This window comes from Podarcis raffonei, chromosome 1 (genome assembly GCF_027172205.1).
Source record: "Podarcis raffonei isolate rPodRaf1 chromosome 1, rPodRaf1.pri, whole genome shotgun sequence".
Taxonomy (NCBI): domain Eukaryota; kingdom Metazoa; phylum Chordata; class Lepidosauria; order Squamata; family Lacertidae; genus Podarcis; species Podarcis raffonei.
Genome location: NC_070602.1, coordinates 67,594,783 through 67,622,459, shown reverse-complemented (window position 1 = coordinate 67,622,459; position 27,677 = coordinate 67,594,783). Strand labels below are relative to the sequence as shown.

At 42.0% G+C, this 27,677-nt stretch overlaps 1 protein-coding gene across 3 annotated transcripts in view; it reads right to left on the bottom strand.

Annotated features, from left to right (window-relative positions):
• The window catches only part of GALNT18 (polypeptide N-acetylgalactosaminyltransferase 18), a 327,555-nt gene that overhangs the window by 229,044 nt on the left and 70,834 nt on the right, over positions 1 to 27,677 (bottom strand). The window lies entirely within an intron of this gene.

Sequence of the window (27,677 nt, the reverse complement as noted above, 5' to 3'; positions counted from 1 at the left end):
ATCTGCTGCCCCCTCTCCCCTCCAGGCAAGCTTAAGGCATTGGTCAGTGTCTAGCTAAGGTGCAAGATTCAATATAAAAGCACAGCAGAGTCCATTGTGCAAGAAGGTACTCTGGTTTATAGCTTTCTGCAAAAAATATTTCATAGAGTTTAATGGCAGTTTATGAATTCCCCTGAGGTAGAGCTCCTTGAAACCCCTCAATTGGCTGGCAGTTTGCCTACAGAGAAAGGAGTATGCAGTATTTTAGTGGTGCCAGACAATCAGTTTGAAAGTCTCATCTCAGAACCTCAACCCTCTTAGTTTTCACTCAAAACTCGTATATTGAGAGTTGATGGAAAGTGGGGATCTGACTTTGGCCTCCTCCTCATTCACTTCTCCTACAGCAGCTCCATAAGTCACTTTTCAGGAAAAAAAGTGCCTAAGAGCAGCACATCTGCCACACTCCTGAGCTATTTCCCTTCTCACCTCAGGCAGCAAAGATACCAGGCTTAATCACACCTAACAATTTGCAACCTTCCCTGGCCTTGTGCCTCTCCAAACCTTGCTGGACCACAATTCCCATAATCCCTTGATGTTGGCTATGCTGGCTGGGGCTGATGGGAGTTGGAAAGGATCCTAAGGGTCATTTAGTCCAACCCCCTGCAATGCAGGAATCTCAGCTCTTAGCCATCCAACCTCTGCTTAAAAACCTCCAAGGAAGGAGAGTCCATCACCTCTCATGGGAGTCTGTTCCACTGCTGAACAGCTCTTACTGTCAAAGTTTTTCCAAATGTTTAGTTGTAATCTCCTTTCTTGCAACTTGAAGCCATTGGTTCGAGTCCTACCCTCCAGAGCAGGGAAAAAGAAGCATGCTCCCTCCTCCATGTGACAGCCCTTAAGTTATTTGAAGATGTCTATCAAATCTCCTCTTAGTCTCCTCTTTTTCCAGGCTAAACATACCCAGCTCCTTCAAGTACTCCTCATAAGGCTTAGTTTCCAGATCCTTGATCATCCTGGTTGCCCTTCTCTGCACATGTTCCAGCTTTTCAACATCCTTCTTAAAACTGTGGTGCCCAGAATTGGACACAGTATTCCAAGTGTGGTCTGACCAAGGCAGAACAGAATGGTACTATTACTTCCCTTGATCTGGACACTATACTTCCGTTGATGAAGCCTATAGTAGCATTAGCTTTTTTTGCTGCTGCATCATACTTCTGAGTCATGTTAAGCTTGTGGTCCACCAAGACCCCTAAATCCTTTTCACATGTACTGCTAGTAAGCCAGGTGTCCCCCATCCTATATTTGTGCATCTGGTTCTTCTAGTTTAACTTTAATCCGCTCGTATTACATAGTTCATAATATGTAGTAGAAGTACTTAATTTAGAATGAAATCCTGTGATCCAGAAAAGTTCCTTTGACGACCTAGCACATTAAACTTTCAGTTTCTTTCATAGTTGAGCCATCTTAGGTTAGCATCTTGTGCCTGCACAGCAGAAAAGCTAAACCCATGGCATGTATATTTTAAGTGCATTGGAAGTTAGTGCTCAGACTTAGTGCTTAACAGGCATGTTATTACCATACTCAAATATGGTCTGGCAATTTACCGGGGAGAGATCTGGAGTAGGCCTCCAGCTTGCCTTTCTGTGATAAAATAAAAAGAGGAAATCCTGCATTCATCTGAAGCAGGAATCACTCTGAACCTGTAGGTTAGAACCTGCTAAAAAGAATTCCTCAGCAAGCCCCAATAAAAACTGAGGGGCAAATCGTTACTACAGCAAGCCCCAGATTGAGATAGTTCTTTCAGAATCCTGGGAAGAGCCACTGGTTAGGCAGGCAGGATTTGATAGATCATTCGCCAGATCATTTGTGTAGCTGCTACAACTGAACCAGGAAGCAGAGGTTTGTGGCACACCTGGTTATGAACAGAAAGCTCCATGGGCCTGGCTAAGTCGAGCCTATATTGTCAGAGAAACCCCCGTGTTCACACATTCAGTTCAGTGCAGCTTTTGTGCTGAGCAAAGGATAGCAGCCATTAAAGCACAAAAAGCAGACAAAGATTCTCAAATCACCTTCACAGGTACAGACACTGTTGAAGCAGCCTCTACATTTTACAAGATTCCTGAAATGCAGTGTTCTACATCACACACTTGCACTTGTCCCATGCCCTGAAAGCACAGGTTTGAGAGGTTTTCAACTTGCCCCGTATTATCTAGGCACAGGTTCACCAAGTGGTTTTTTCATTTGTCCTGCTGCTTTGCCTGGAAAAACTCGCTGCTTACCGCTGAATCGGAACAAACGTCGATCTACAAAGAAACTGGAAAGTGGCAGGACAAGCAGAAGTGTGCATGTCAAGTGTGTGTGTTTTATCAGAGAAAATACCTCATCCTATTCAATGTGAATCAGGATGCTGCTGATGCAGTAAGGTTTACAATGCAGGAATACACCATAACCACAGCACAATTTGTTTCTGACCATATGCTGAGCCAATTTGTTTCATGTGAAAATAAGGCAATTTGTTCCATTCTCCTTCACACATTTGCCATGTTCTGAAGAGAAACATGGGAAGCTTGCAAGGGCAGACTGGGGATGCTCCACTTTAGTTCCAAGAGAGCTCAATGAAATCTTCACTAAATGAATGAAGCCAATTTAATATTCCAATACCAGACAGAGCCAGGGGCTTGAAGGGAAGGCTAGAAGTATAGTATTCATATAAATTGCTTTTTTGTGTGCTCATAATGGTTTATTGCTCAGTATCCCCAAGTGGTAAAAGAATCATTTGCTCTACTTCTACAGACTGAAAGCATACAAATTAATAATTCCCAATCTGTATGGAACTATCCTATTTGTTTACTTGGGGTGATACCACCTTATGCATCATAGCCCTGTCCTGAGCCAGTTGAATTACTACTACTGTGAGCAGTACATCATAAATCTAACACTTAAGAGAGGCTTATATAAGTCTTGGTGTCCTGACTCCAGAGCTCATTATGAGGACTATAATTAATTACTAGCAAGTCAGGGGATTAGCAGAAATATAACTAAAGCACTGAGCCATTATGTTAATGCATTTTTATATTCTCTGAGCAGGATCTGTCAAAATGTGCCTTTTCATAACTCCCCATTTTGAGTAGGAACAAATATGGCTTTCATAAGGTTAACGTTCTTGACTTAAAACAAACAAACAAAAGTACTATTTATATTCCAATTCCAAGAAAAAAACATCTACGCAATGACAAATTCAAGCAGCAGGCCAATAAGCAGAGTGGCAAAAATACTGTGTAATTTTAAGTCAGATTCTCCGAAATGAAGCCTTTCAAAGAGAATGCCTCCTCACTTAGCTCTGAGGCTACTGCCAGTAACTGATGGGCCAAGGTTTTATTTTTGTTTTTTTAGGTGTGGAAATGCAAGTGGGGGTACCCAACCTGCCTTGAAGGCAAGGCCAGCCTGTGATACCTTGACTTAAATTTGCCACTGCCTCTCAGTTCACCCTCAGGAGTGGCAGGTTAATTTTCATCTGGGGAGGGAGCAACTGTCAGTTAACTACCCTTTCACCAATGAGCAAGTTGAGCCAATATTCCCCTTAGTCAAAGCATGTAGCATGATAGTGCAGTCTGGCATGCAAGGCAGCAGCTGAATGAAGCTGGATAGGATAGCTCACAAACACCCAGCTCCATCCCTCCATTCCATCTGAACTGGGATATGTGGTTGAGGTGCTGAACGAACTTGCTATTCTGTTCCATGTGCAACTGCCCCCAGATTCTTGAGGAGGAAAGTTAATCAGGAAGAGCTCTCAAAATTCTCTGTGTGTGTTCCTCCTTAAAATGTTGTTTCCCCACCAAAAACTGAAGTAGTAACTGACCTTATCTTACCCTCTCTGGTTCCCCACACTGCAATTATTCTCACTCTGCCTGTCACTTGAGAACACCTGCAACCCCACCTGTTTATTTATCAAGGCCTGACAAAGGTAGAAATGGGTTTAAATCTAATTGGCTGCCTCAGTTAAGCATGCACCTGGAATAACATCAGTTTCCAAGCTACAAATGAACCCACCAGTTGAAAACAAGCATATACCTGCACTTAATTAACCTAGTAAAGGAATGTGATATAGAATGTCTCTCAAATAAAAAGGATAGAGCCAATGCTCTGAGGGGGGAAAAGAAAAAGTTGACTTAAAAAGTGAATTGTCATGTCAAGCGTTTCCCTCAACATATAAAAAAAAAAATCATCAGACTGATCCCAGTATGAGCATACTGATTCTTCCCCCATTAACTGTATTCTGCTTCTAATTTAGAATGGAAAAATGACAAGATTTCTTTAACCATGTGACAAAGCTTTGTTTTTGTGCTGCAACACAAATAAAAGCTCTTATGCATCATTTCTCTTTCAAGTTTTCTTGCTGCATAAGCAAACAGATACAAGGAGAAATGGGAAAAAATATTAGCTCTTCATAAGCAGGCTTATTAACAGCTATTTCACCGAAATGTTTATACATTAATGGGCCTTTGTGTGTTGGGAGAATAGATACATCTTGACAAAATGAGTTACTATATGCTTTGTTTTATGTGCCTGATAAATAGGACCAAAATAATTCCAGTGTCGTTCACGTGATGAATTTGAACAGCATTGTGGATAGAGTTCTGGAATCTTTCACATTATTTCTTCTCATTCTCTCGACTATGCCCCAGCTGATTGATAAAAGAGAATATTTCAAAAGGAAGGAAAATGTGGCACATTTGCTGATAACATGATGTGAGCATGCAAAAGTGCCCAAACCATTCTTCTTCATCTTTCAAGATATTTTTTTTTAAGCCAATGGCAGGGTGAAGCAAAACACCCAAAAGGAAAGAACTATGGATTTTTGTGGAACAAATCTTTAAAAGTCTGACCTTGATCTCCTCAAAGCCTCATTAAAAGGCAGAAAACTGCACAGCACAGAAATATATCTATATCTAGACTGTCATGCACAAAACCAAGTAATGCTAGGATAAATGGAATTCTGTTACAAGAAAAGCAGTCGGTTTCCCCATCACACACATTCAGACTCCACGGTGCTTTAGAACTTTATTTCTTTCACAATTTATTGAAAACTTACTTCACATGTCAAAGTTGTCCAGAAATGTGCTTAAACTTGCTGGCTACCACCCCTTTGTTTCCCATGTAAATGGTAATCCCTGCATTCCTAGATCGCCACAAGTTCAGATGCTGCTTTGGTCAGACACTCTAAGATAAAGTGAGGACACAAAGCCTATGAATACTGTGGCTGTGAAAATACGGCACGTAATGAATTATCTGTGCTCAATAATCTCTTCTTTTGTATGTCATTATTTTTTAATTTTGTAACATTAATATTTAAGTTTTAGAGCTTGATCCTGTGGCAGAGCTGAGCCTCCAGACAGTATGAAGACCTATAATCATTCAAAATGGTTGCATCAAGGAAACAAACTCAAATTAGGCCACCTTAGGCATCACACCACAGGCCTGATTTACACATGTATGTGCATCATGTAATTTCCCTACGCTTGAATTACTATGCAACAAACAGGGCCCACCTAAGACATTTTGACACCGGAGGCAAACCACAAAGTGACGCCTCTGCCGTCAACAGGTGGAAGGAAACCAGCAGTGCCTCCTATTCACTAAGAGGCACTGCTGCCACTGCCACCACTGATTTCTGGGCAAAAGCAAAACGAGGGTGAACAAGGAGAGTGCAAAGGTAACGTGGAGAAGTAAGGTCCAGGAAGCTCTCATCAGTTTCCCCCCTATTAGGCTACTCTTCTACTCACCATGCAAACCTTTGGCACCAGCCCTGGTAAAGCTTCCAAGTTTCTTGGAGCTTCATACAACCCACCCCCTCAAAATTATTTCTCACACCTTTTGCATTAAGAGCTTAACTGCAGAACTGTAAAGCAAATGGTTCTTCCCAACTTGTGCTGCCATGCTGGAAGCAGAGGGAACGAGAGTTTCCTTTTGGTGTGACTGCTGAGACAGGGAAGAATGTATTGTGTGTCTCCTTGTCACCCTTAAGAAAGACTGCATGAAATAAGGGCTTTGTCTAAAGTGAATTAATCCACTTATTAAATAGTGTTCTGTATTGTTATAAGATGCCAGAAGCCTCGATTATTAGGCACCATTCATGGGACCACTGGGCTGGAAGGATGTCTAGCGCAGTGGTTTTCTGTCTTTGTCCAAGGCAAGGCTGGAGCACACTGAAAACATTATCAGGAGCTAACCATCAAAAAAATCCATAGTGACAGCCAAGCGTCACTGAAGAGGAGGAAGAGAACTATTTCTCCAGCATTGCTGATCTTTCTCTATACAGTGGTACCTCTGGTTACAAACTTAATTCGTTCCGGAGGTCTGTTCTTAACCTGAAACCGTTCTTAACCTGAGGTACCACTTTAGCTAATGGCGCCTACTGCTGCCACCACACAATTTCTGATCCAGAAACCTCAGCAATATGCAAGGGGGTTGTGGCAGATGTATAAAGATCCAACAAGAAAAGGTTTTCCTGAAGGAGGGAAATCTGGAATCTACAGGTATATGGAAGTCTGGAATCCTACCCCTCTGAAGCAAGACAGGACTGTCAAACCATCAGATCAAGCCACCAGTTCAGTTTGTGATCAACACCACAGTGACCACATACAGAAAATGCAGACAGCTTGAGTTGATCCATAAGGGAAGAGAAACTACAAGATATTATCCATTAATCTATTATTTCCAAATAACTTCAACTATATGTTGTTCTTTGCTCCCGAAGCAGTTTCAGGAAGAATGTTTTAGTCTAATAACAATGCTAATTTTTAGAGACTTCATTTTTGTTTCCAGCCTAAATTGGTTTAATATCCACATACACAGCACAGTGTATTAGTGATGGCTGACATTCTTCAGTTCAGAAGGGATCCAATAATTTCTAAACTAATTGTTAGGGTCTGTTTTGAATCAAGCTCCCTGTGATGCTCTCAACACACACCCCAAAACATAAAAGGGCAAACCCAGCAATCAATGTTACTAATGCAAATTATGAAAAAGCCACAACCAAACTGAACAACACATTTGCCAGCATGAAAGTGCTCCTGCAGCTCACATGATGCTCTTTACTACAACATTACAAGCCTGTTCTGGCACCTTACACTGCATAGGAGAGCTCAAAAAGCAGTAATTCTTTGGGATTTGAGGTCCTTGCAAACTTCCAACTACTGACATCCACATTTTTACTGCAAATTATCCCAAGTACAAGGACCAACAAATGCTGACCTGTCTTACTTCTGAAAGGGTGAAACACAAATATTTTAAGGCCGCCAGTTAGTTTAGAAAGACAACCTATGCTAACCTAAGAAGAAAAATCACTCACACCTGCTAACACAGTTCCAATTTTGACAAAGGAGGTTAATTAACACATACCTCTGCCACATTAAAGCCAATGTAACTAAATGACTATATTAAAAATAAGATTTCTTCTTATAATGTAAGAAAATCATTTACAGGGAATATTAAATTAAAGCAGAGTTATAAATCCAGATATACCTTTTATTTCACAAATGGTCTTCTTCCTTGTTCTGTAAGGTTGCTCTAAAATTGAAAAGCTTTACTTATTTTGAAGGTGTCTAAACAGTGTTTTCGTGCGCTGCTCTGGTTTGCCAGAAGCGGCTTAGTCATGCTGGCCACATGACCCAGAATCTGTACGCTGGCTCCCTTGGCCAATAAAGCGAGATGAGCGCCGCAACCCCAGAGTTGGTCACGACTGGACCTAATGGTCAGGGGTCCCTTTACCTTTACCAAGCTTTCATTCAAAAAAATTGATACCAGAGCAGAGTGCATAAAAATCAAATATCCATGCAGTATTAAAACAAAAGAAAAATTAAACCAAAATGAAATCTGAAAACATAATACTGTAAATCAAAAACTACCCAATCTGCTACAACTGTGTAAGCTGGAGGGAAATGAACATCTTAACCTGACAGTGTCAGCCAACAGATGATCAGCTTTAAAAATTCTACCCAGTTTCTTGAACTGAATATCAAGAGCCAAAAATCTGCACATATCTTTCTATCTAAATTCTATTCTACTAAACATATTTGTGACAGTGAACCCTGCTTGCCTTGGAAGACAAGTGTGTGGTGTGCAAGGAACATTTCTGAGCAGGCCATTCCATAAATGGGGTGCCACCACAAATGGAAGAGTGCGGGATGGAGTAACTGATTTCTGTAACCCTCATACTTGTCTCAAACCTTAAGTAGCAGATGCAAGGATCATTCCATTGACTGAGAGGCATCTAATATGAAACAATTTCCTGCAATCTCTGCTGCCTGATCTTCTGCCAAGTCCTAACCAAGAAACTTCAGATATTATGACTGGATGTGAGAACAGTGTTGTGCCTTCAGCATATTTAAAATAAAAGGTTAAGATATAATCATCTGACACCCAAGTCCTGGGGAATTAAGGATATATATTTATAGGCACACTTCCTACCAATATACATACTTACCTCTAGCTGCTGATAAGCGTCTCTATTGGACAGAGCTGCATAAAATCTCTCCTCCAGCATTTTGGATTCAAATTTCAGTGCAGGGCACTTTGATTCACATCATAGCTATAGTTGCAAAAACCCTTTTAAATGTTAGAAGTGCAATGTATTTGCAAATAATCCTGGCACTGGTACTCTGATGACTTTTTATATCTTGGATGTATTTTAGGCAGCAGTGAATTTTAGACACTTACATCACTGTAATTGAAATACCAGTATAACTGTGCGCATCTACGTCCAATTTTTGACTTGGCAAAGCAGTCTAGAATAGCTCTACAACCTTTACTGAGAATGTGACTGAGAAAAAAGCACAAGCTGAGAAAACAGCCCTTTTGAGTAGATGCTTTTTTTCTAACCATGATTGGAGACTTTAAAAAGAAATGGGGAGAGGGGAATGAAGGATCCCTGATCTCTTGCATACAGCTTATTGAATGGTCCGCTATCTAGCTTTCATTCCAGCACCATCTATACAAAAACCATGCTATCCAAGGGACACAAAATCCAGAACACACAGGGTTCTGGAGCCACATATGGTATAAGCAGATAAATAAGATAGTTGCCAAATGCCTCCTTAAACCATGGTTACAGATGCCAAAATGGAATGTCTAGTCGCCATTTTGGGGCCAGATGGCTCGAAAGTCATATTTTTCAATGTAACTTTTTGGCTCCTGAAATTTGTTCTGCAGATAAAATATCACAGATAGAATTCTAAAGGACGTAGTGTGTGCGAAAACAGGCAAGATCCAAGGACCCCCAGACATGCACCTCCAGATGGTGGAGACTTGGTCACAAGTGGCAGATAGCTAGGTGCAGAATGCACTGGGTATGAGCTGCTCATGGGAACTGGGTCCACAAAGAACTATTTCCAGTGAAGTAGTGGTTGTGGCAGACAGTCTTGTGGCACCTCAAAATCAAACACATTTATTATGGCATAAGCGTTCATGGACTGCAGTCTACTTCCTCAAAACAATGGCATTCCACCACACATTGGCAGCAATTCAAAGTCTGGCCCGGAGGAGCTACAGGCTATATTTAGTATCACTCTCTGCTTCAAAGACTGTCAGAACTGAGCTGCCATGGAGACTGAACACATATCTGTCTGAGTCAGGGTTCAGGTAGCTGTGGAAGAGCAGAGAAGTACGCAGGAGAGCTTAAGTAACTGGATTTTTATTTTGGTTTTTGGTTTTTTTAAAAAAATGAACACCCCCATTTATCCAACAAGGAAATTACTCATCACCCTCTTAGCAGTAGGACTGTTATCAATCTTCATTCAGACAACCAAATCTTTCTTCTGCAGTATTTTAACACTAGGTATTAAGTATTCTAATACTCGTTTCAAAAGAGTTGAAAAGTCAGAGGATTCTTTAAACAATACAGTCAATTGCACAGATTAAAATTCCTGTTCTGTCTTCTTCGCTCTCTGCTTTCATCCTCTAATAGAAGTTATTAGGAAGTGAAAATAAAAGGATGCCAACAGCATAAATCCACCTTGACTGAATGGTAAAATTAGATGTAATCTCTGCTGCATTGTTGTACATTTTCTGCAGGCCTGGCATACGCATACGCATACACACACACACACACACACACACACACACACTTTCCTATAGGCTACTTTACATATTACAAAGAAGTGATCAAGGAGGAAGCATAGGTCTGCCTTCCCTCCTACCAATGGGCCTTACTGATCTTCCTATACTGACATCTTGACCTGCAAAAGCCATCTATGGCTCACAAATATCACTGTAACAGTCCTGAACCTCAACAGTAGTGCTCCAGAGATACTATAGGCACAAAAGGGTGTGCCAGTGTTCATAACCTAACTACACCTAAACATCTAGAAGCGTACAAATTAAAGTGAATCACAAAGACTTTCCTATTCCGATTCCTGACGTATTCTGATTTATAGGAGAAACAATTTTGCCAAGTAGGAAAGTAACTTTGAAAGCCTTTAGGGACTTTTGATACCATTCAGTTATTTAATGGATTGCCCCGAACAACAGATGAATAGATGATGCAAAGGCAGCAGGCTTTCCATTTTTACAAGAGCAGCAGGACCACCAGTTTGAGCAGACGGTGTTGAGATTGAACTTGACGGAGAGCTTTTTTTTTTAAGCAGCTAGCTGTCAGCCTAGGAATGCAACAGCTTTTTTGACAAAAACGTGATAAATTTGAAGGCAGTAGTGAAGCAACAGTGATACATATGAACCACAATATTTTACACCAGATCAGCCTCACTTTTAATGCTTCCACGTGTATTTTAAAAGTGAGTGCATCCAAAATATGAAAGAAAATATAACAGAGAGCCAACCCCTAAGCATGATACTAATGTTAATTGCAAGCCAACAGTAAATACTTTGTAGTGCGAACCTCTGCCCAACATTAATGTTTAAGGCAACAAACAAGGCAGACATCCTTCCAATGAAACAGTAGGGGCGTTTTTTATCTAAAATGAGCATGATCCAGGCAAAGAGCTATAACTGAGAAGAGCAATTCTGTGAAGATTATGGTGAGAGCTTGAACAAATGAGTCAGTAACCAATCAGACCTAACGTTTTGGCAGCATTATGCCTATTACACTAGCAAAACAAGTGCTTTCCAAGCAAGTTGTCACATTTTTGACAAGCTTGTAGGATTCTATATTAAATATCCTACTTCCAAACATTTATTAAGAGTGATTTGTAATTTGTAATTTGCCATTCTTCCATTTGAGGAGAACAGATGCTTTTACTTTTCTTTTTTGTGCTGGATTTTGGAAAATTCCCTGAGCTTGCTAAATTATCAGCCAACCAGAAAGATTCACTGGAGCAAGTTACTTCCAAAAGCAAAACAAAAACAAAACCCCAATCCCACCCAAAATGGAAGAGAAAGGGAGTCACATCAACGATGTTTTGACTTTGCTGGTCTCAAAACTCTGAAAATTTCTACCAGTTTTGTTTAATGGTTTATTAAAAAGAATGTACAGTGGTACCTCGGGTTAGAGACACTTCAGGTTACAGACTCCACTAACCCAGAAATAGTACCTTGGGTTAAGAACTTTGCTTCAGGATGAGAACAGAAATCGTGCAGCGGCAGTGGGAGGCCCCATTAGCTAAAGTGGTACCTCAGGTTAAGAATGGACCTCGAGAACGAATTAAGTTCTTAACCCGAGGTACTACTGTATTCTATTTCCAACTTTTGTATGTTGCCAGAAAATTTGAATTATTTTTTTTTAAAAGGAGGATGGCAAAATGCATTGACAGAAGAAAATACATGGAGATAGGAAACAAAGTAGAAACGAAGGCAACAGGGCACAGTGGTACCTCCGTATTTTTCGCCCCATAGGGTGCACCGGCCCATAGGACACACCTAGTTTTTTTTGGGGGGGGGAATTATTTCCCCCCCAGGCGCGGGGCTGGGGCGGGGGATGCCCGAGCTTCCCCCGACCCCAGCCCCCAGAACAGGCTGCTATCCGCAAGCCTAGGGAGCCCAGCGGGAAGTCGCACTGGTCTCCCCAGGCTTGCGGATATCTGTCCCCCGAGCTTGTGGGGCTGGCGGTGGGGAGAAGCGCGCTTCTCCCCACCGCCAGCCTCCAAACCAGGTCGGGGAACAGCGGGATGGCGGCGCTGCGCCTCCCCGCTGTCCCCCGAGCTTGTGGGGCTGCCCGATATCTGCACAAAGCCCAGGGCGCGCTCCTGCGGAGCTCCCAAGGCTTGCGGATAGCTTCCTGAAGCCTGGAGAGCGAGAGGGGTCGGTGCGCACCGACCCCTCTCGCTCTCCAGCCTTCAGCGAAAGCCTGCATTCGCCCCATTGGACGCACACACATTTCCCCTTCATTTTTGGAGGGGGAAAAGTGCGTCCTATAGGGCGAAAAATTCGGTAATTCGTTCTGGAGGTCCGTTCTTAACCTGAGGTACCACTTTAGCTAATGGGGCCACCCCCGCCACCGCACGATTTCTGTTCTCATCCTGAAGCAAAGTTCTTAACCTGAGGTACTATTTCTGGGTTAGTGGAGTCTGTAACCTGAAGTGTCTCTAACCTGAGGTACCACTGTAATTGGAAAAAGAATACAAAACCTGACCATTTTTACAGGGCACCGTGGTACACCCCATCCATTGTACAAATTTAGAATTATATACACAGATTCATCTGCTTTCAGAGCATTATCCACAATCAGCTTTTTCTCCTTCCATTATACAGTATAGTAGGAAAGTCAGCTTGTGAGGTTTGATCTGGCTATCTTACTTTTTTGGTGCTTAGCGTAATGTCCATAATTGTAAAATACAGGTTTGGATAAGTTTGAGTTTACAAATGATATATACTGTAAACTATCGCGGGGGAAAGCAGCTTGAAGGGTAATTTGACTTGAGCGAGAACGGCAGAAATAAAATTTATAAGCCCTTCCTGTCCCCATTAGTTTTCTCCCAGCATCCCAAACTTATTTTCTTGGCTTTCATCCAAAATTCATTGTTACCATGTGCCTATCTAGAGCATCTGTGTGATTATCTGTTTGGAAAAAACAGTTATATTTTAGTTAACCCATGAATCGGTCCTCACTGTGGATCTGAATGCTATTTACTACTTGGATATCACATCAAAGGAGGGGGGGAAGCATGTGTATTGTTAACCGGTCCATCTGCCACCCTCCAGATTTAACTAATGCAAAGCCAAACAAAATGTCTTGGTTCTATTTAGTAACTATAAACTCTACACAGTTACTTGATTATTGTTAGAATGATAATTGAAGGTAGATATCTATCTTGGCAAAATTAGATGCTAATGTCAAAACTGGGTGTGTGTTGGGGGTGTTACTGTTAATGTATACTGTAGATTGCTTCAATTCAACAAACACAATAAAACCATCCATGCTAATCCTGAAAACAGAAACAAAAGCATTTCATCAAATATAAAAGTAATCTTCCATAAATGAATGGTTGCACCACGGGGAATGCCTTCCTAAACAAAAATGTGTTCAGTGGCTGCCTAAACATCATCCTTCTGGATACCACTCTGATTTCGGCTGGCAGCAGATACCAGGGAGCTGAAGATGCAACTCTAAAAGCCCGGTTTCTAATTCAAGCTAAGTGAACCTCTGGTCAGGGGCGTAGGAAAGGGGGGCGGGGGGCCTCCGCCCCAGGTGCCATCATGGAGGGGGGTGACAAATTATCAAGGAACAATTACTGCCCTACTACTACCTTTTTTTGAAAATGCCTTCTCCACAGGTCTTATCTTACTACATTAGGGATGATATAGCTACATATGAAATTTCATGCATATCAGTTAATATCTTGACCCTCCTCCACGAAAATAGCTGTTTACTTGGCCGTTTTCCTATGTTGTGAAGGCTGAAATTTCAACAAAGCACGTGCCTTTGCTAGACTCTTTTCGGGCACCTGCTAAAAGCATTCTTCTTTAGGCAAGCATACCTAGATGCTTAGGAAGTTGAAGTAATTTTAATCTTAATATTTTAGCTTTTGTATGTTTTAAAGTAGGATTGTTTTTGGTGGTTTTTTTTTTTGGTAAACCACTATGCAGGTTTTTTAAAATAAATTTTATTAAATAAATAAATATAAATAAAATAACACAAGCCAAAACACAATCCATCCTGTAGATTTAAGTATCTGTCCATAGTCGCCTACTTGTTATCAGAGGCTCTGAATCCACATTCCTTTGTAAGAAAATATGAAATAACGTAAAACCATTTTTGCAGGCAAAAAAAAAATCAATGTGTGTGAGGGGGGTGACAAGAAATTTTTCGCACCAGGTACCACCTGACCTTCCTATGCCTCTGCCTCTGGTATATATGAAACTAAGCAATTGCTCTCAGGAAGTGGACAGGGTGGTCCCTTAGAAAGGTGGGAGGAAAGCACATAACCATTCTCTTGCCAGTGATTCACCCCAATAAAGGTAAAGGGACCCCTCCATTCGTGGACGACTCTGGGGTTGTGGTGCTCATCTCACTTTATTGGCCGAGGGAGCCAGCGTACAGCTTCCGGGTCATGTGGCTAGTATGACTAAGCCGCTTCTGGCGAACCAGAGCAGCGCACGGAAGCGCCATTTACCTTCCCACCAGAGCGGTACCTATTTATCTACTTGCACTGCGTGCTTTCAAACTGCTAGGTAGTTCACTCCAATAACTGCAACCCTGCAGTTCTTTTAAAAGTGGTTCCCCACACACACTTAATACAGCTACAGGAAAAACATAGATGCTATGACAGATAAACATAAATGTGGCTTGGACTTAACGATCTTCCACAGAATTGGGTTCCCAATTCCCACTTTTTCTGCAACCCGCTGTATCCCTCAAACATTTGTTCCTGGGGGTTATGAGACATTTGGGAATGGTGTGGGATAGTGTATGGGGAGGCTGGAGATGGAGCTGGCAGACATCATTCCCCGTCCTTTTTTGAATAGGGGAGCAACTAGGGACATCTTTTTTCCTTCACTGAAAATAAAGTCACTTATAAAAATAATGAAACAGAGGATTTCAGAATCTGAATAAACTCTGGAAGTCCTTCTGAAGGTGGGCAGCCTGTTTTGCTACTGAGGCTCTGGTGACACCTTGGCCTTGCGTCCACTAAATCAAGGTGCAACTGCCACAGACAACATGCAGCTGTCACCAGTGACTGATGCTGCTCTATTCCCCCTGAGGCAACTACAGAGCTTCACACAAGTTCTAAGGCTTAATGTTATCTAGCAGAGGCAGATGCACAGGTAATATGGAATGTATAATATATACTCATCAATGTTCACAGGTTCACCTACTCTGCTGTCTCAGTCCTGGGAATTCTTACAAACATTTGTAATTCTTTTTGAAGTTCCTGCAAATATAAATAGTTCAAGTAACATTTGACATATCTGTCCATGAAAGGAAGTATCAATCACTTTAGCCAATGATCTGGCATATTGATTAGCAAATGATCTGGCTTTCAGCAAGGTGTCACAAGATCAATATGAGAGAGACAGGTGAAGACCACCTCTAGGCCTGCTCTAGCTGGGGGGGGGGGGGATGTTTCCCCTAGCATTGAGGAACCTTACCAAGTTGGCTGGGACTGGGTTGTGTTATGAAGGGGAAACTGCTATCTCCCCTGTCACCATATCCCACCTTACTCAGTAGTCCCTTGACCCTTGGGAAAGGAAGGAGCCTTGTGGAGCTGCCAGGGAGAGGGTTAGCTTCGGTTCACCCCTTTCCATGGGCAGATCTCTGGATCCAATCCACTGGGACAAAGGCAGCTGGCAGCATGTTGTATGTTCTACTGATCAAATAGGCTTTACAGACTTTTAAAGCACTAAAAATACTGTTATGAATTTGAGGTACTAGAGTCTATTAGTGAATTGTAGAAATTGTTAAGCAGCAGTATTTAGAAGAGAAAGTACACTTCTCCTGGGTGTACAGTTTTCCTATGCAAACTACCATGGCTGGGCTGGTTGAATGTAGGTCATTATGAAACAACAGGCAGTCGTTATCACCTCAAGAGGAATCCCTCAGGGCTGTGTAAAAACAGAGATTACCAAGGTGATGGGGAGCATGCGAGGTGACAGGAAGGAGATTTGGGTTTTGGCAGGGTTTTCTGGGAAGAAAGAAGAAAGTAGGGAGGAAGAGCAGAACCATATTGGGAGTCTGGGAGAGAAGCACAGGAATGGTGTGCAGGATGCCTTGGACTGTGCTGCTGCAGAGAACAAGCCCTGCTTGAGATATAATTCTGTGGAACTATCTCCTTCTCCATGGAAGACTCTGGGTGTATATATACTGTAAGGTATATATACAGTAAAGCTCATCTCGCTTTATTGGCCGAGGGAGCCAGAGTACAGCTTCCGGGTCATGTGGCCAGCATGACTAAGCCGCTTCTGGCGAACCAGAGCAGCACATGGAAACGCCGTTTACCTTCCCGCCAGAGCGGTACCTATTTATCTACTTGCACTTTTGATGTGCTTTCAAACTGCTAGGTTGGCAGGAGCAGGGACCGAGCAACGGGAGCTCACCCCGTCGCAGGGATTCGAACCGCCGACCTTCTGATCAGCAAGTCCTAGGCTCTGTGGTTTAACCCACAGCGCCACCTTCATCCCAGATATACTGTAGGTGTAAAATAAAACATATCTTAAAACACTAATACCTCTGCCATGTCTGAGTTCCCAATGGAAACATGACCCCAGTGAGTGCCTGGAACCTTGCTACTACTTGACAGAGATTGGAGTTGCGTGTGACAATATCTACAACAGGCATGTCCAAAGTCTGTTTCAGGGGCCTAATCCGGCCCACCGGTTGGTTTAATACGGCCCCTGTGGCAGTTTATTTCCTGGGGTAAAATCCTAAAAAAAGGTTAACAGCTTTGGTCAGCCCTCACAGCCCTTCACTTCATCAAATCTGGCCCTCTTTGGGAAAAGTTTGGACACCACTGATCTACAAGAACTGTCACAGAAAAAGTAGGTGTGCCGCACCAAAGGGCCACACCAAAATAACAATGCATCTCTCACACCTCCTTTTCAACACTGAAAGTACCATACTCTGCCTCCAGCCAGTGGTATTGACTTATCTTTGTCAAAAAGGCAGATAAACCAGCACCACTGCATGTGCACAAAAATACATGCACACAGGTCCTTTCCACCAAGGGGCAAAATATTAGGTGCAAAGGCCTTTATTCTGCTCCTATAGAGCAAGTAACAAGCCATTTAGCAGCCTTTGAGCTAGGCCTAGTATATGATAAAGGCTGCTCCAGCACATATTAGAATTTTGATCAGCCCTGAAAATAGCCCTTTGTGCAATGTTCTTGACCACATTTTTTTTCTCCACAGTTCAACTATTTGCAGCATCAGAAGTTTTATTTTCCTTCAATCATCTTTGTACAAAACAATTTATTTCTCTCTGAAGTATATTTAGATATGAATTTTGCATGGTTTGTTTTTTAAAAAAATAATTGCCAGAAATGTGCTAATCTGCTTTAGCAGATAGTTTGCTATTTGATGACTCCAGGCAAAGCAGGAAAGCTGTAATCAATACAATGAAGAAAAATGATTTGGAATTATACTCATTTCCCTCCCTAAAAATCAAAGGTATTTTCTAGGTATTGTCAAGCAGACAAGCACATATTGATTTATAGTTATTGCACATGGCAGGAAGATTGTTTGACACATTATGACTGCATTAGCTTTGTGTGCTATTTCGCAAGCATTGTAGTTAGCAGGGGAAATGTTTTGTTCTTTGTTAGTTGATTTGTTTAACAACCGCATCCCCAAACACTAAGCTATTTCTTTAATTATGGGAGGGGGAAAATGGCTCTAGTGTAAAGATGATAAACTATCAAAACAAGCTGCTTATTCCTGACAAGCCACAATAAGCTATAAAATCTAGCTTACTTTTACGTGCAAACATGACTAGACAACTACTGTAGATCATATAGGGGGATCTATTGTAAAATGTGGCTTGTGGACTCAAGGGATTCCCTCCCACATTGACTTGTGTGTTGAGGAGTCTCTCCCTTCATCTCTGCCATGAAACCTTAAACACCCCATACAGAATTCTTGTGAGTGGTCTATGGAGAACACTCCAGTTCAATGGAGCACTATCCATGCCTTTTAGGTGTCACCACTACCACTGTAGAGCTGAAAACGTAATGTAAAACCACAAATTCACAAGGCTTCCTGCATGCTGGTGAGCATGATGTCCATGCATATACCACAACATGCAAATACTCAAAGTATGTACAGGAAAAGGGGTGTAATCCCCCTCCCCACTAGTCCCTGATCTTTCCTGTGTTGCACAGGGAAAGTCTATAGTGGGCATCTAGTCACATTCACCTGAACACAAGTCAAGTCCACGTGCCTAAGGACCCTCCTTTATCATCCAGAATAAAGAGTGGGGAACCAGAGTCCCACAGTCCTCTCTACTGAGCTCTTGGGCCTCTCTCTAGGTTCCAACCACATTCCACACCTTCCTCTAGTTCTTTTTCCTTGCTGCAATATGCACTTGAACTGTACTAATGCCTCTTGCTCGCCTTGAATAGTACCTGTAGAGTCCTGCAGCCTACTGTACAAAGGCAAGAATCATGTCTGGTGCCCCACCCACCCTAGGCATGCAGCCTGTAGATGGCAATATGATGAAATGCAGCTCTTAGGCAGTAAAATTTTTTCCCTACCCGTCCCACATGAAAGCATTCCCTGACTGGGAATTTGCCTTAATCCTCAGAAGGAACACACACACACTGGTTACAGAGCTGCATTTCCATCTTTTGGCCAGCCTCCCCAGCAGTCTGCTTAAGAGCGATTTGATCTGCAGCATTAGCAGGTGATAATGTGTTGCTTAGTGCTACAAAAAGCTTCGCCTGCTGATTTCTGTGCATCAGACTGCGGTTAGAGGCACAGAAGCAGGCAAGACTAGCAGTTCCCCCACCCCACCCCTAGCTAGTTGCCAACTTTATTGATTAAAGGTAAATTACTCTGCACAAAGCTATCTTGCTTTTGCATTCTTTGAGTAGACCAACTGTATAATTTGCTGAAAAAATTAGAAAAGCAAGCAGTTTTCAAAAGTTGCACTGCCTGTGCTTTTGTCAACATTATGAGCCCACTTATTTTTGACCAAATCATCTTTAGCAGGTGGTGTTATAACCTGAATTTTCCAGATGTGTTACTCTCTCGTGTGTAGATAAAGCCCCAAGGACACTGCAACAGTCAAAAAAGCATTATTTTATGCTGGGATTACCAGACTGTTTATCAAGTTATGGCAAGCTATGACTTGATGAAGTGGATGAAAAGCTTCAAAGGACGTGTTCTCCAAAACCCGAATGCTAGGTGATTCACTACTCTAGACTAAAGACGCAAAGCCTCTTGTTAAATTGTTCTTAGAAGTGTGGTATGCAGTGGAAGTGGAGAAAAGAGATGACTGAAAACATTTTCTTATCATCTTTGATTTTTCACTACTTGGGGTTTTGTTCAAGTCAATCAGCACATATATCCTTTCAATACTCCAAGGCTGATTTCAAAGTGTCCGGGAGGTTTGGCGGCTTGCCAGAACATCTCTAAAATGTCAATGTTGTGGCAAATGAAACCTATTAATGTTATTGTTCTTTTTATTACTTTGATTGCTTGTCCACATTTCTGTTACTAAAGATGCATAAAACAATTTTAAGTTTCATAAAGCGCTTTACACTAAATCAATATATATATTAAAACATCAGAACTGGGCTGTCCTTCTGCTACCTAGTTTGTGAAGTCAAATGACCATAGCTGGGATGGTAAAATGGGAACAGTCCTTGGGACCCTCCTGCTGCTGCTGCTGGCAATTGATGCTCTGTGTGTAAGCAGCAGAGATGAGAAGCACAGCACAGAAGTACTCAGCACCTCCCTCTGCTGTAGTAGGTGATGTTATCTGCCAGTCAGCAGCAGGTATAACAAACAGAGGCAGCTATTGGTCCTTCACTCAGTACAGGCAGGTGGTGTTGTCTGTTCCAGCAGGGATAGCAAATTGATGGCTATCTGTTGAAAGGCGTCTCCCCAATATAAAGTGTCATTTGTCATTAATTTAGACTGGGAGGTGGGATACAATCCTTATTCGGCTTTCAACCAGCTTGCTGGAATTTTTGGGTTTTCAGAATTATCCTGGATGAACTCTCTTCTACAGATGAATAAAATGCATCACATTACATTTTTTATATATATTTGGAGAAGGCAGACTCTCAAACAAACATCTGTGTGCCACAAGTGGACTTGGTCCATTCATGAACACTCCTTTTAATAGCTCCCATTAGCTTTGATTTTATAATTGACTTAAACTACTTTTCTGTAACTGTTCTGCTTGCAAGAACATTTGATTCTGCTGCTGTGTTTGATCAAATTATTCCCAGATCCCACATACCTCAAAACAGATTTGTTCATGCCTGCTGAACAACTTCCTGGGCCCTTGGGTTGGCGTTCTTACATTGATGCCTCTTCTTTTGTGGTCAGTTATATGGGTGGTGTACAGATGTAATAAACAGACACCAAATACAACTTTCTGGAGCAATCTTCAAACTCCACAGAAGTGGCATCTACCATCATGGCATGAGAAAAGATATGTCATTTGGGCCCAGCTTAATGAAAGCGGAAGCACATATATGCACATCTCAAAACACTATGCTGCATAGGAATACAATGAAAGTGAACCCCACCAATCAGCCTAGCTTGTTGTCACTTCAGTGGAACCACAGAAAGTTGCCTTATATACCAGAGAAGACCACTGGCCCATCTAGCATTGTCCACACTGCTAAGTGGACCTAACATGCGGCAGTTCTCTAGGTTTCAGACAGAAGGCTTTCCCAGCTCGAGCTCCAGATGCCAGGGATTGAACAGTGGATGTTCTGCACACACACAAAAAAAAAACCTGTTCCGCCACTGATCCTTCTGTAAATGTGCTGTTGCCATGTTTTATTTCCATCAGTAATGTACCAGGAATTTTCCAATGAGAGACACAGACCGAAAGAAAATGTTTCTGATTTTGAAGATTTACCTCTTTCTCTGGTCCAAAGACTGTCTGATCTGAACACTAGAAAGGAACAGTCATTTTGCTGCACTGCAACACTTGTATTTTTTCTTAAACTAAGCAATAGCAATGTTTGGAGCATAGGAAATAGTAAAGTGCAGGGGGGTTACTAGAGAAGATCTGGGAACGTATCAACACCTACCCTGCTAGACAAATAGAGGGAGCTTCCCCAACTTAGTTTTTTCTGGAGCAATAAACCATTCTGTTCACATCTGATGGAATGAGCATTTGGTAGCAAACTTTTAAGTACTTAATAATTGTTGCTTAATAAGTAACAAAACAAAAAAAACTTGCCAGACTCTAGCAAGACCAGTTTCAAATTCCACTGTAGTCTATTTTTGAAGAATTCTCAGTCATTTTGAACACAGACATGCAAGTAAACTCAGGAATAAGAAGGTGGGAAAGGGCTTGTTTGGGGAAAACATTACTCCTCATGAATCCAACATGGAAAAACTTAAGTTTTACAAGGGATACTGAACATCTTCTTTATAGTGTTTTAAAGTACAGTGTTTCTAAGATCCAACAATAATTAACTTTTTAAAACCACATTGTTAAAATATGAAACAAACTGGCCCAAAGCACAATACCTGAACATGTAGCAGCTTGCTGTTCCAGCTCTGACATCTATGCTGTCTGAATTGCAGCTGAAGAATTTTTAGTACGTAAATGTACTTAACAACACTATACTATGTGGTAGCTGCACTCCATATTTTAAAAGTAGATAAGAAAGTTTAAATGTCAAAAGTGAAGGCAAAAGTGAGCATTTGAAACACATTTCTCACACTGAAATGTATATGTGTGCTTCTCTCCCCTACGGAGATAACTGAGGCTTTTAAACTGCTAACCTCTGTCAGGATCATGCCTCTAGTCAGCACGATATATTTTTATTTCACCTCAAAATTCTGTTTTTCTAGAACTTGTCAAAGCTATAGAGGGGAGCAGGTTAATTTAGAATGTTTGGATAGGTTATGTCTTTACAATGCTTGTAAGTCAACTCCATGACTGAAAGCTGCAAGACCTGCTCCATGCCTTGCAAGTCTCTTTCCACCAGGCTTGAGAGGGTGTCACCCTAACGATTTGATTCGCTGACTCCAGCTACAAGCCAAGGCTGCCAAAGAGGCTAAAAATGATCTTTGCTGCAGGTCCTTCAAGAACTACTTTTCTCAGGATGCCTACACACTCTTGGGATAGGGTATTGCTTAGGGGGTTTTTTCTTAGGGGGCAAGATTTAACTTTGGAGATGCTACAAAAATTAATGTCCATAACAGCAAAAGTATCTATTATCTATTATGACATGTGGGATAATTGATTTTGTTTTGTATGTTTTGATATGCTTTTATTTACTACTTATGACTACTTTTGCTATATTTTTGCAATTATGTAATTTTTTGCATGTTGTAAACTGCCTTGAGCATGATTTTAACTATGGAAAAGTGGCATACGGATAAATGATCATGATGAATCTCTTCATCTGAGATTGTGGATTTACTGTGGAAACCTTTCAACTGTACAAGATTATACTGCATAAATGAAAGCAGAAAATAAAACACAGTGGGACAATTTGTGGAACACATGGAATACTGCTTCTCCCCCCCCAAAAAAAAATTCATATATTAAAAAGTCCATTACCTAAGCTATTCAAAGTTAATGCATGAGAATTCAGCTATTTGCAGCACAGCAGTGCCATCCATCATGGAATTTGTATTTGGAAAACTGATCAATTTATCTTCATCATCATAATCAATTATTATTTATATAGCACCGTCAGTGTGCCTGACACTTTAATAGGTAGTTATAATAGAGAAGCCCCCGGTTCTGAGAACCTTATACTATAAAATATTATATATGGGAAACAAAAGAAAAGGTAGTGGAGATAGGCAGGGAAACACTATCAGAATTCAAAACTGCTTGTTTGTTTGTAGGCTCTAAGGAAAATGGAAGTTACTGCTTCTTACAGTGATCAGAGGGGTTTCCCCCCAGTTTACTTAGCGTGGCTCCCAAAGAAGAAATACTTCAGCTATTCACTGCTAATTAACATGAAAATCATAAAAAATAGTGAGTTAGTTAAGGCAATTGTATCCTAGCTTGCTCCAATGCAGTTAACCATAGTTTCCGAGTTCAGGCAAAATGGGAACTATAGTTGATGAAAGTCATCCTGCTTCATTTGCCATTTCACATGAAGGAATTATCTGTATGTGGCTAGAAGGCACATTCACACCTCAGCTTCTTAAGTCAAGGCATGGGTGAATACCTTCATAGTTACTGTGGTCCTCAAGTCTTCACATGGTTGGTGTTAAGTTAGAGGCATCAAAGCTTTCCTGTGCATATGGGGTCTGAGAATGCCACAAGGAGCCTTTCAAAGCAACTCCTATTTTCATATCATGGGTACAAAGGATAGTGTAAGTAACCATTTCAAGGAGATCATGTGTTCACACAGAAACAGATGACTTTGTCAGAAATGAAAATTTTACCGTCTGTGCAGAAGAGCTTATATCCTTAACAAGTATAGCTTTCAACCTTCCATAACTTTATCAAGTAACTTTTTAGAAAGCATTTGCTAGAAACTACTGTTTGTTTGTCCTAAATTTGTTGCCAATAAAGATTTCTATTTCATTACATTATGCCATGCACTGTATCAAACCACATTTTATCCTGGAGGCAAGAAACATTATTTCCTCTTACCTACACATACACACTGATTGATTCCCGAATTCAATAAAGCAGCTGTCCTTTCTTAGCCCACAAAATTATGATTAAAGTTTAAATTACAGTGGGATCCCACTTTGGGTTGGTTTTCAGACCTCTTCCAGTTGTTGGAACGGTTGAATTTCTGTTTGGGGTCAAAATATAGGCACCTGACAGCCTCCTTTCAATTACCTTGAAAATGTTGCTACATTCTCTCTTTAGCTTTTGTGTGTAGACATTCAAAGGTCTGGCAGATGCAATTTCATGCCAAACCAATACTGTGTTCCCATTTTGTTTCCTTGGGAGCGTGTGCCAGATACATTTTCCTGCCATTCACTCAAAGAAATCTTGGTGTTTGGCAGAACACAGTAGATTTATATAGCCATCTTTGTGCATTATTTCACTTTGAACGCCACTACATTATAGAGTCTACTAAGTTCCAATGAAAGGCCTTGATAACCCCCCGCTCCTCCAGTATTTATTTACAGAATTTCTCCAATATCCTACAGAGGAACTAATATTTCTAATATAAGCCTTTCACTTTTTGTGAACAGATCAAAAATTCTTAGTTTTTAACCTAGTACTTCAGAGTGTTAAAAGCAAGTGACATATCAGCTCAGTAACCCATTTATTAACCATGTACAGTAGGCAGTGTCCATGGTTTAAATCTCACCTCAACCATAAACTCACTAAATAGCCATAGACAAATCACAGCCTTTCAAGCTTCATCCTCCTTATCTTCAAATTTTATGGAGATAACAACACTGGCCCAACCCTGTAAAGTAGACTGGCATCATCATCCCCATATGCAGATGGTGATGCTGCAATCCTATGCACACTTTTTTGGGAGTATGGCCCAATGAATTCCATGGGCCTTACTTCCTAGTAGATATGCACAGGATCGTGCTTCAAAGCTAGCACAAGTGGCTTATGGCCACTTGTTTTAAGTTCATGTTTGAGATCCAAAATGGCCCCTTTCTGCGTCAGAGTTCATCCCCTTCACCACACCACATCAGATCTCTTTATTTAATTAAGGTACACCACTTCAAATTCAAGTGGCCACTTCTTTTCTTGGAACAAATTTCACAACTCCCTCCTACAGAGACATATTTGGAAATGGATAGAAGCCAAAGGAGCAACCAGTTGCTGTGATCTAAACTGTATGGAATAATATATTAATTTCTCTGTAAAATGACCCACAACTGCTTCATTTTAGGATTGCTACTCATGCTTGTCCATTCATCAGTGAAATCAAGATTCAGAATCTCAGTTCAACATAACAACTATATATTCTAAAGCAACAATTATCTGCATACTTACTAAGGATCAAATTCTAATAAAAGATAATAAAAGGATAATACTATCCTACATTTGCTTATGTCCAGAGAATAGCCTTATGTATTATTCAGAAGAACATCTAGTCCCAGACTCATAGCACTTCTAAGATCCCCAGCAGACCTTGTTCCCACCCTGTTATCCCAGTTCCTTTAGCTGCCAAGAGTTCACATGTAGAAAGCAAGGATCCACCAGGGCATCAGATCCAGCCTCCAAGGAATGCTTCACCCCCTGTTACTTCCATGGTGGCCAGTGACAGCTGTGGCACACTCCTTAGAGGCTGGATCTGACAACTCCTTGGCATCCCTCCCCCATGCCACCTATTTGCCAAGCAGCCTCTTGGCAAATAGAATGCCCTATTGGTCTCCTCCCACCCTTGTTCCCTATGTAGAACTTACTCAGACATTCTTTTCTGGATTGGGGGGGTACATTTTGTGGTTTGCCTCAAGTGGCTAAATATCTTGGGGCAACCTTGGTAGAAAGTATTGTGTTTCACAGCAGATTCTCCCATGGAACCCCTTCTTGTGTCCACCTTTTCACACCAGCAGTATATCACAAACCTTGACTTTGGAGTTTGACTATACCACTGCCAACTATTTAGGATCAGTGTGTCAAAGTATTGGAAAGAAGCCTAGTGGAGTGATGACTCCAGAGACCTCATGTGAACTGGAGCACCTTATGTTTTTATTACTTAAACAAAAACAAAAACACTCTGCCTTGTGCTGCTATAACAAGACTATATTCCTCCTTAATAAAAACAAAACCAAGTTCTAAGATCCCAAAGACAACAGTAAGAAAGTTTAGCACTGGCAGACTCACACTGTATCCTGAAAGGAAACTGTTTTAGCTTTTTGCCCTGGTTTTTCCAATAGAAAGGCGGAGGAAGAAATGTGCATTGTAACAACTTGCCTTTATACACAGTGCATAACAAACCAAACCCAGGAAGCAAGCTGCAGAGAGACCTTCTAACACCACCATTTACATACAAAAACCTACTGTAGGTCCCAAGCATACTCTGTTTGCAATTCATTTCACATATTTTCACTGAGTAACAGCTCTAGCATTCTAGAACAGAGGGCAAAGCAGATCCAGGAGAAAGGAAGTCTGTTTGCCAGCTGTAAAAGAAGCATAATTATTTTATTAGGTTCGGGTGGAGACAAAGGAAAAGAACTGAATAGACCCCCCCCACCCGGAAAAGTAGGTTAGTACTTGATGGTGTTACCAGACATTTGCTATTTCAAGAGGAAACATCTTATTCTACTACATTACAATCCTAGAGCTTATAATGGATGCTATCCCACAGGTGCGCAGACCAAATAACTACATGTACTGTAGTCTGTTAATTTATCTCACAATCTAAAACACAGGAAGTGAAAAACACAGCGAAATCTGTTAAAACATGTCAAGGGTGCCCCCCTCCAGAAAAAATGCAAGGGAAAATTGGGGTAAGGGGGAGAGAAACGATTTAACTCTTCCTTAGCTACCAACTCCTAAACCAGTTGGGATGATATTTCCCACCCAGTCAAAAATGCAAGCAAAGAGTACATTACACACTGAGTGCATGGGAGATGCCAACAACCATTAGGGCAGGGGTGGGAGAGAAACAAGGAAGGCCAAAAGCAGAATCTGGGGAATGAAGTCGTTTTTGGTAACCTGCCTGCTGCAACCCTCCATCCTTTACTTAGGAAGATACAGCCAGCCAGGCAGAGATCAAATTAGCATGCCACGGATTACACCTTTACAGCCAGGACCAGACTCCTAAATGGCCCTTCCATAGCACAGCATCAGCACATTCTAGTAAACAAGACCCCAAACCCCAGATATTATATGCATATGCAAAAGTAGTTAATCACACTAGGCCAGGAGTTGGAGAACAGAAGATGGGGAGGAGGGGCGAAGAGAGAAGGAGAAACAGCTCTAATACAACCCCCCAAGGAAAGCAGCGCAACGGATCGTAAAGGGGGGGCTCCGATATCACCATGGAGCAAGCTCTCCCAACTCTTCCCACCCAGCGTCGCTTCTCCTAGCAGGTTTCTTGCAGCAACGGGGACACCCACAGCGCCCACCCAACTCGGCGCCTAGGAGATTCCGCTCCCGGTGCGCTGCAGAATGGGATCGACACCCCGCATGCAGCCAACCCCGCGTCCCCGGAGCTCAGTCCTGGCCGAGCAAGGCTCACCATCTTATCGGCGTCGTGCGAATGCCCGAAACTGCTGGCTTCTGCAAAGCTCTGGGTTGGGCACGGCCATCGGTGGAGGCTCCGGGAGGGCATCGGCTACATTTAACTTCTTCGCGGTCGGCGGAGGGAAAAGGGGGGGGGGGATCGAGCCAGCACCAAGCAGCCTCCAGGAGCCCCCTGCCGCTCGCTCACCCAAAAGCTTCTTTCAGTCGAGGTGGTGCGGGTGGGGGGGGGGGTAGAGAGAGAATAAATAAAGATCAAGCCAACAGGGCGTCCCTTAGCCGAGCCAACAGCGTGCGAGCTCCGCAACCGGAGCCCGCGCTCCTCTTCTTCCTGCTGCAGCCGGGCCGGCGGGCTCGCCAAGCAGCTAGCCCGCAAGAGGCGGCGGCAGCAGCAGCAGCCACGAAGGAACTTTCGCCTGGCCAGGAAGAGTCAGCCTGCTGCACAAAGCCCCCGATTCTTCCCGCTGAATGGATCTCTTCTCTC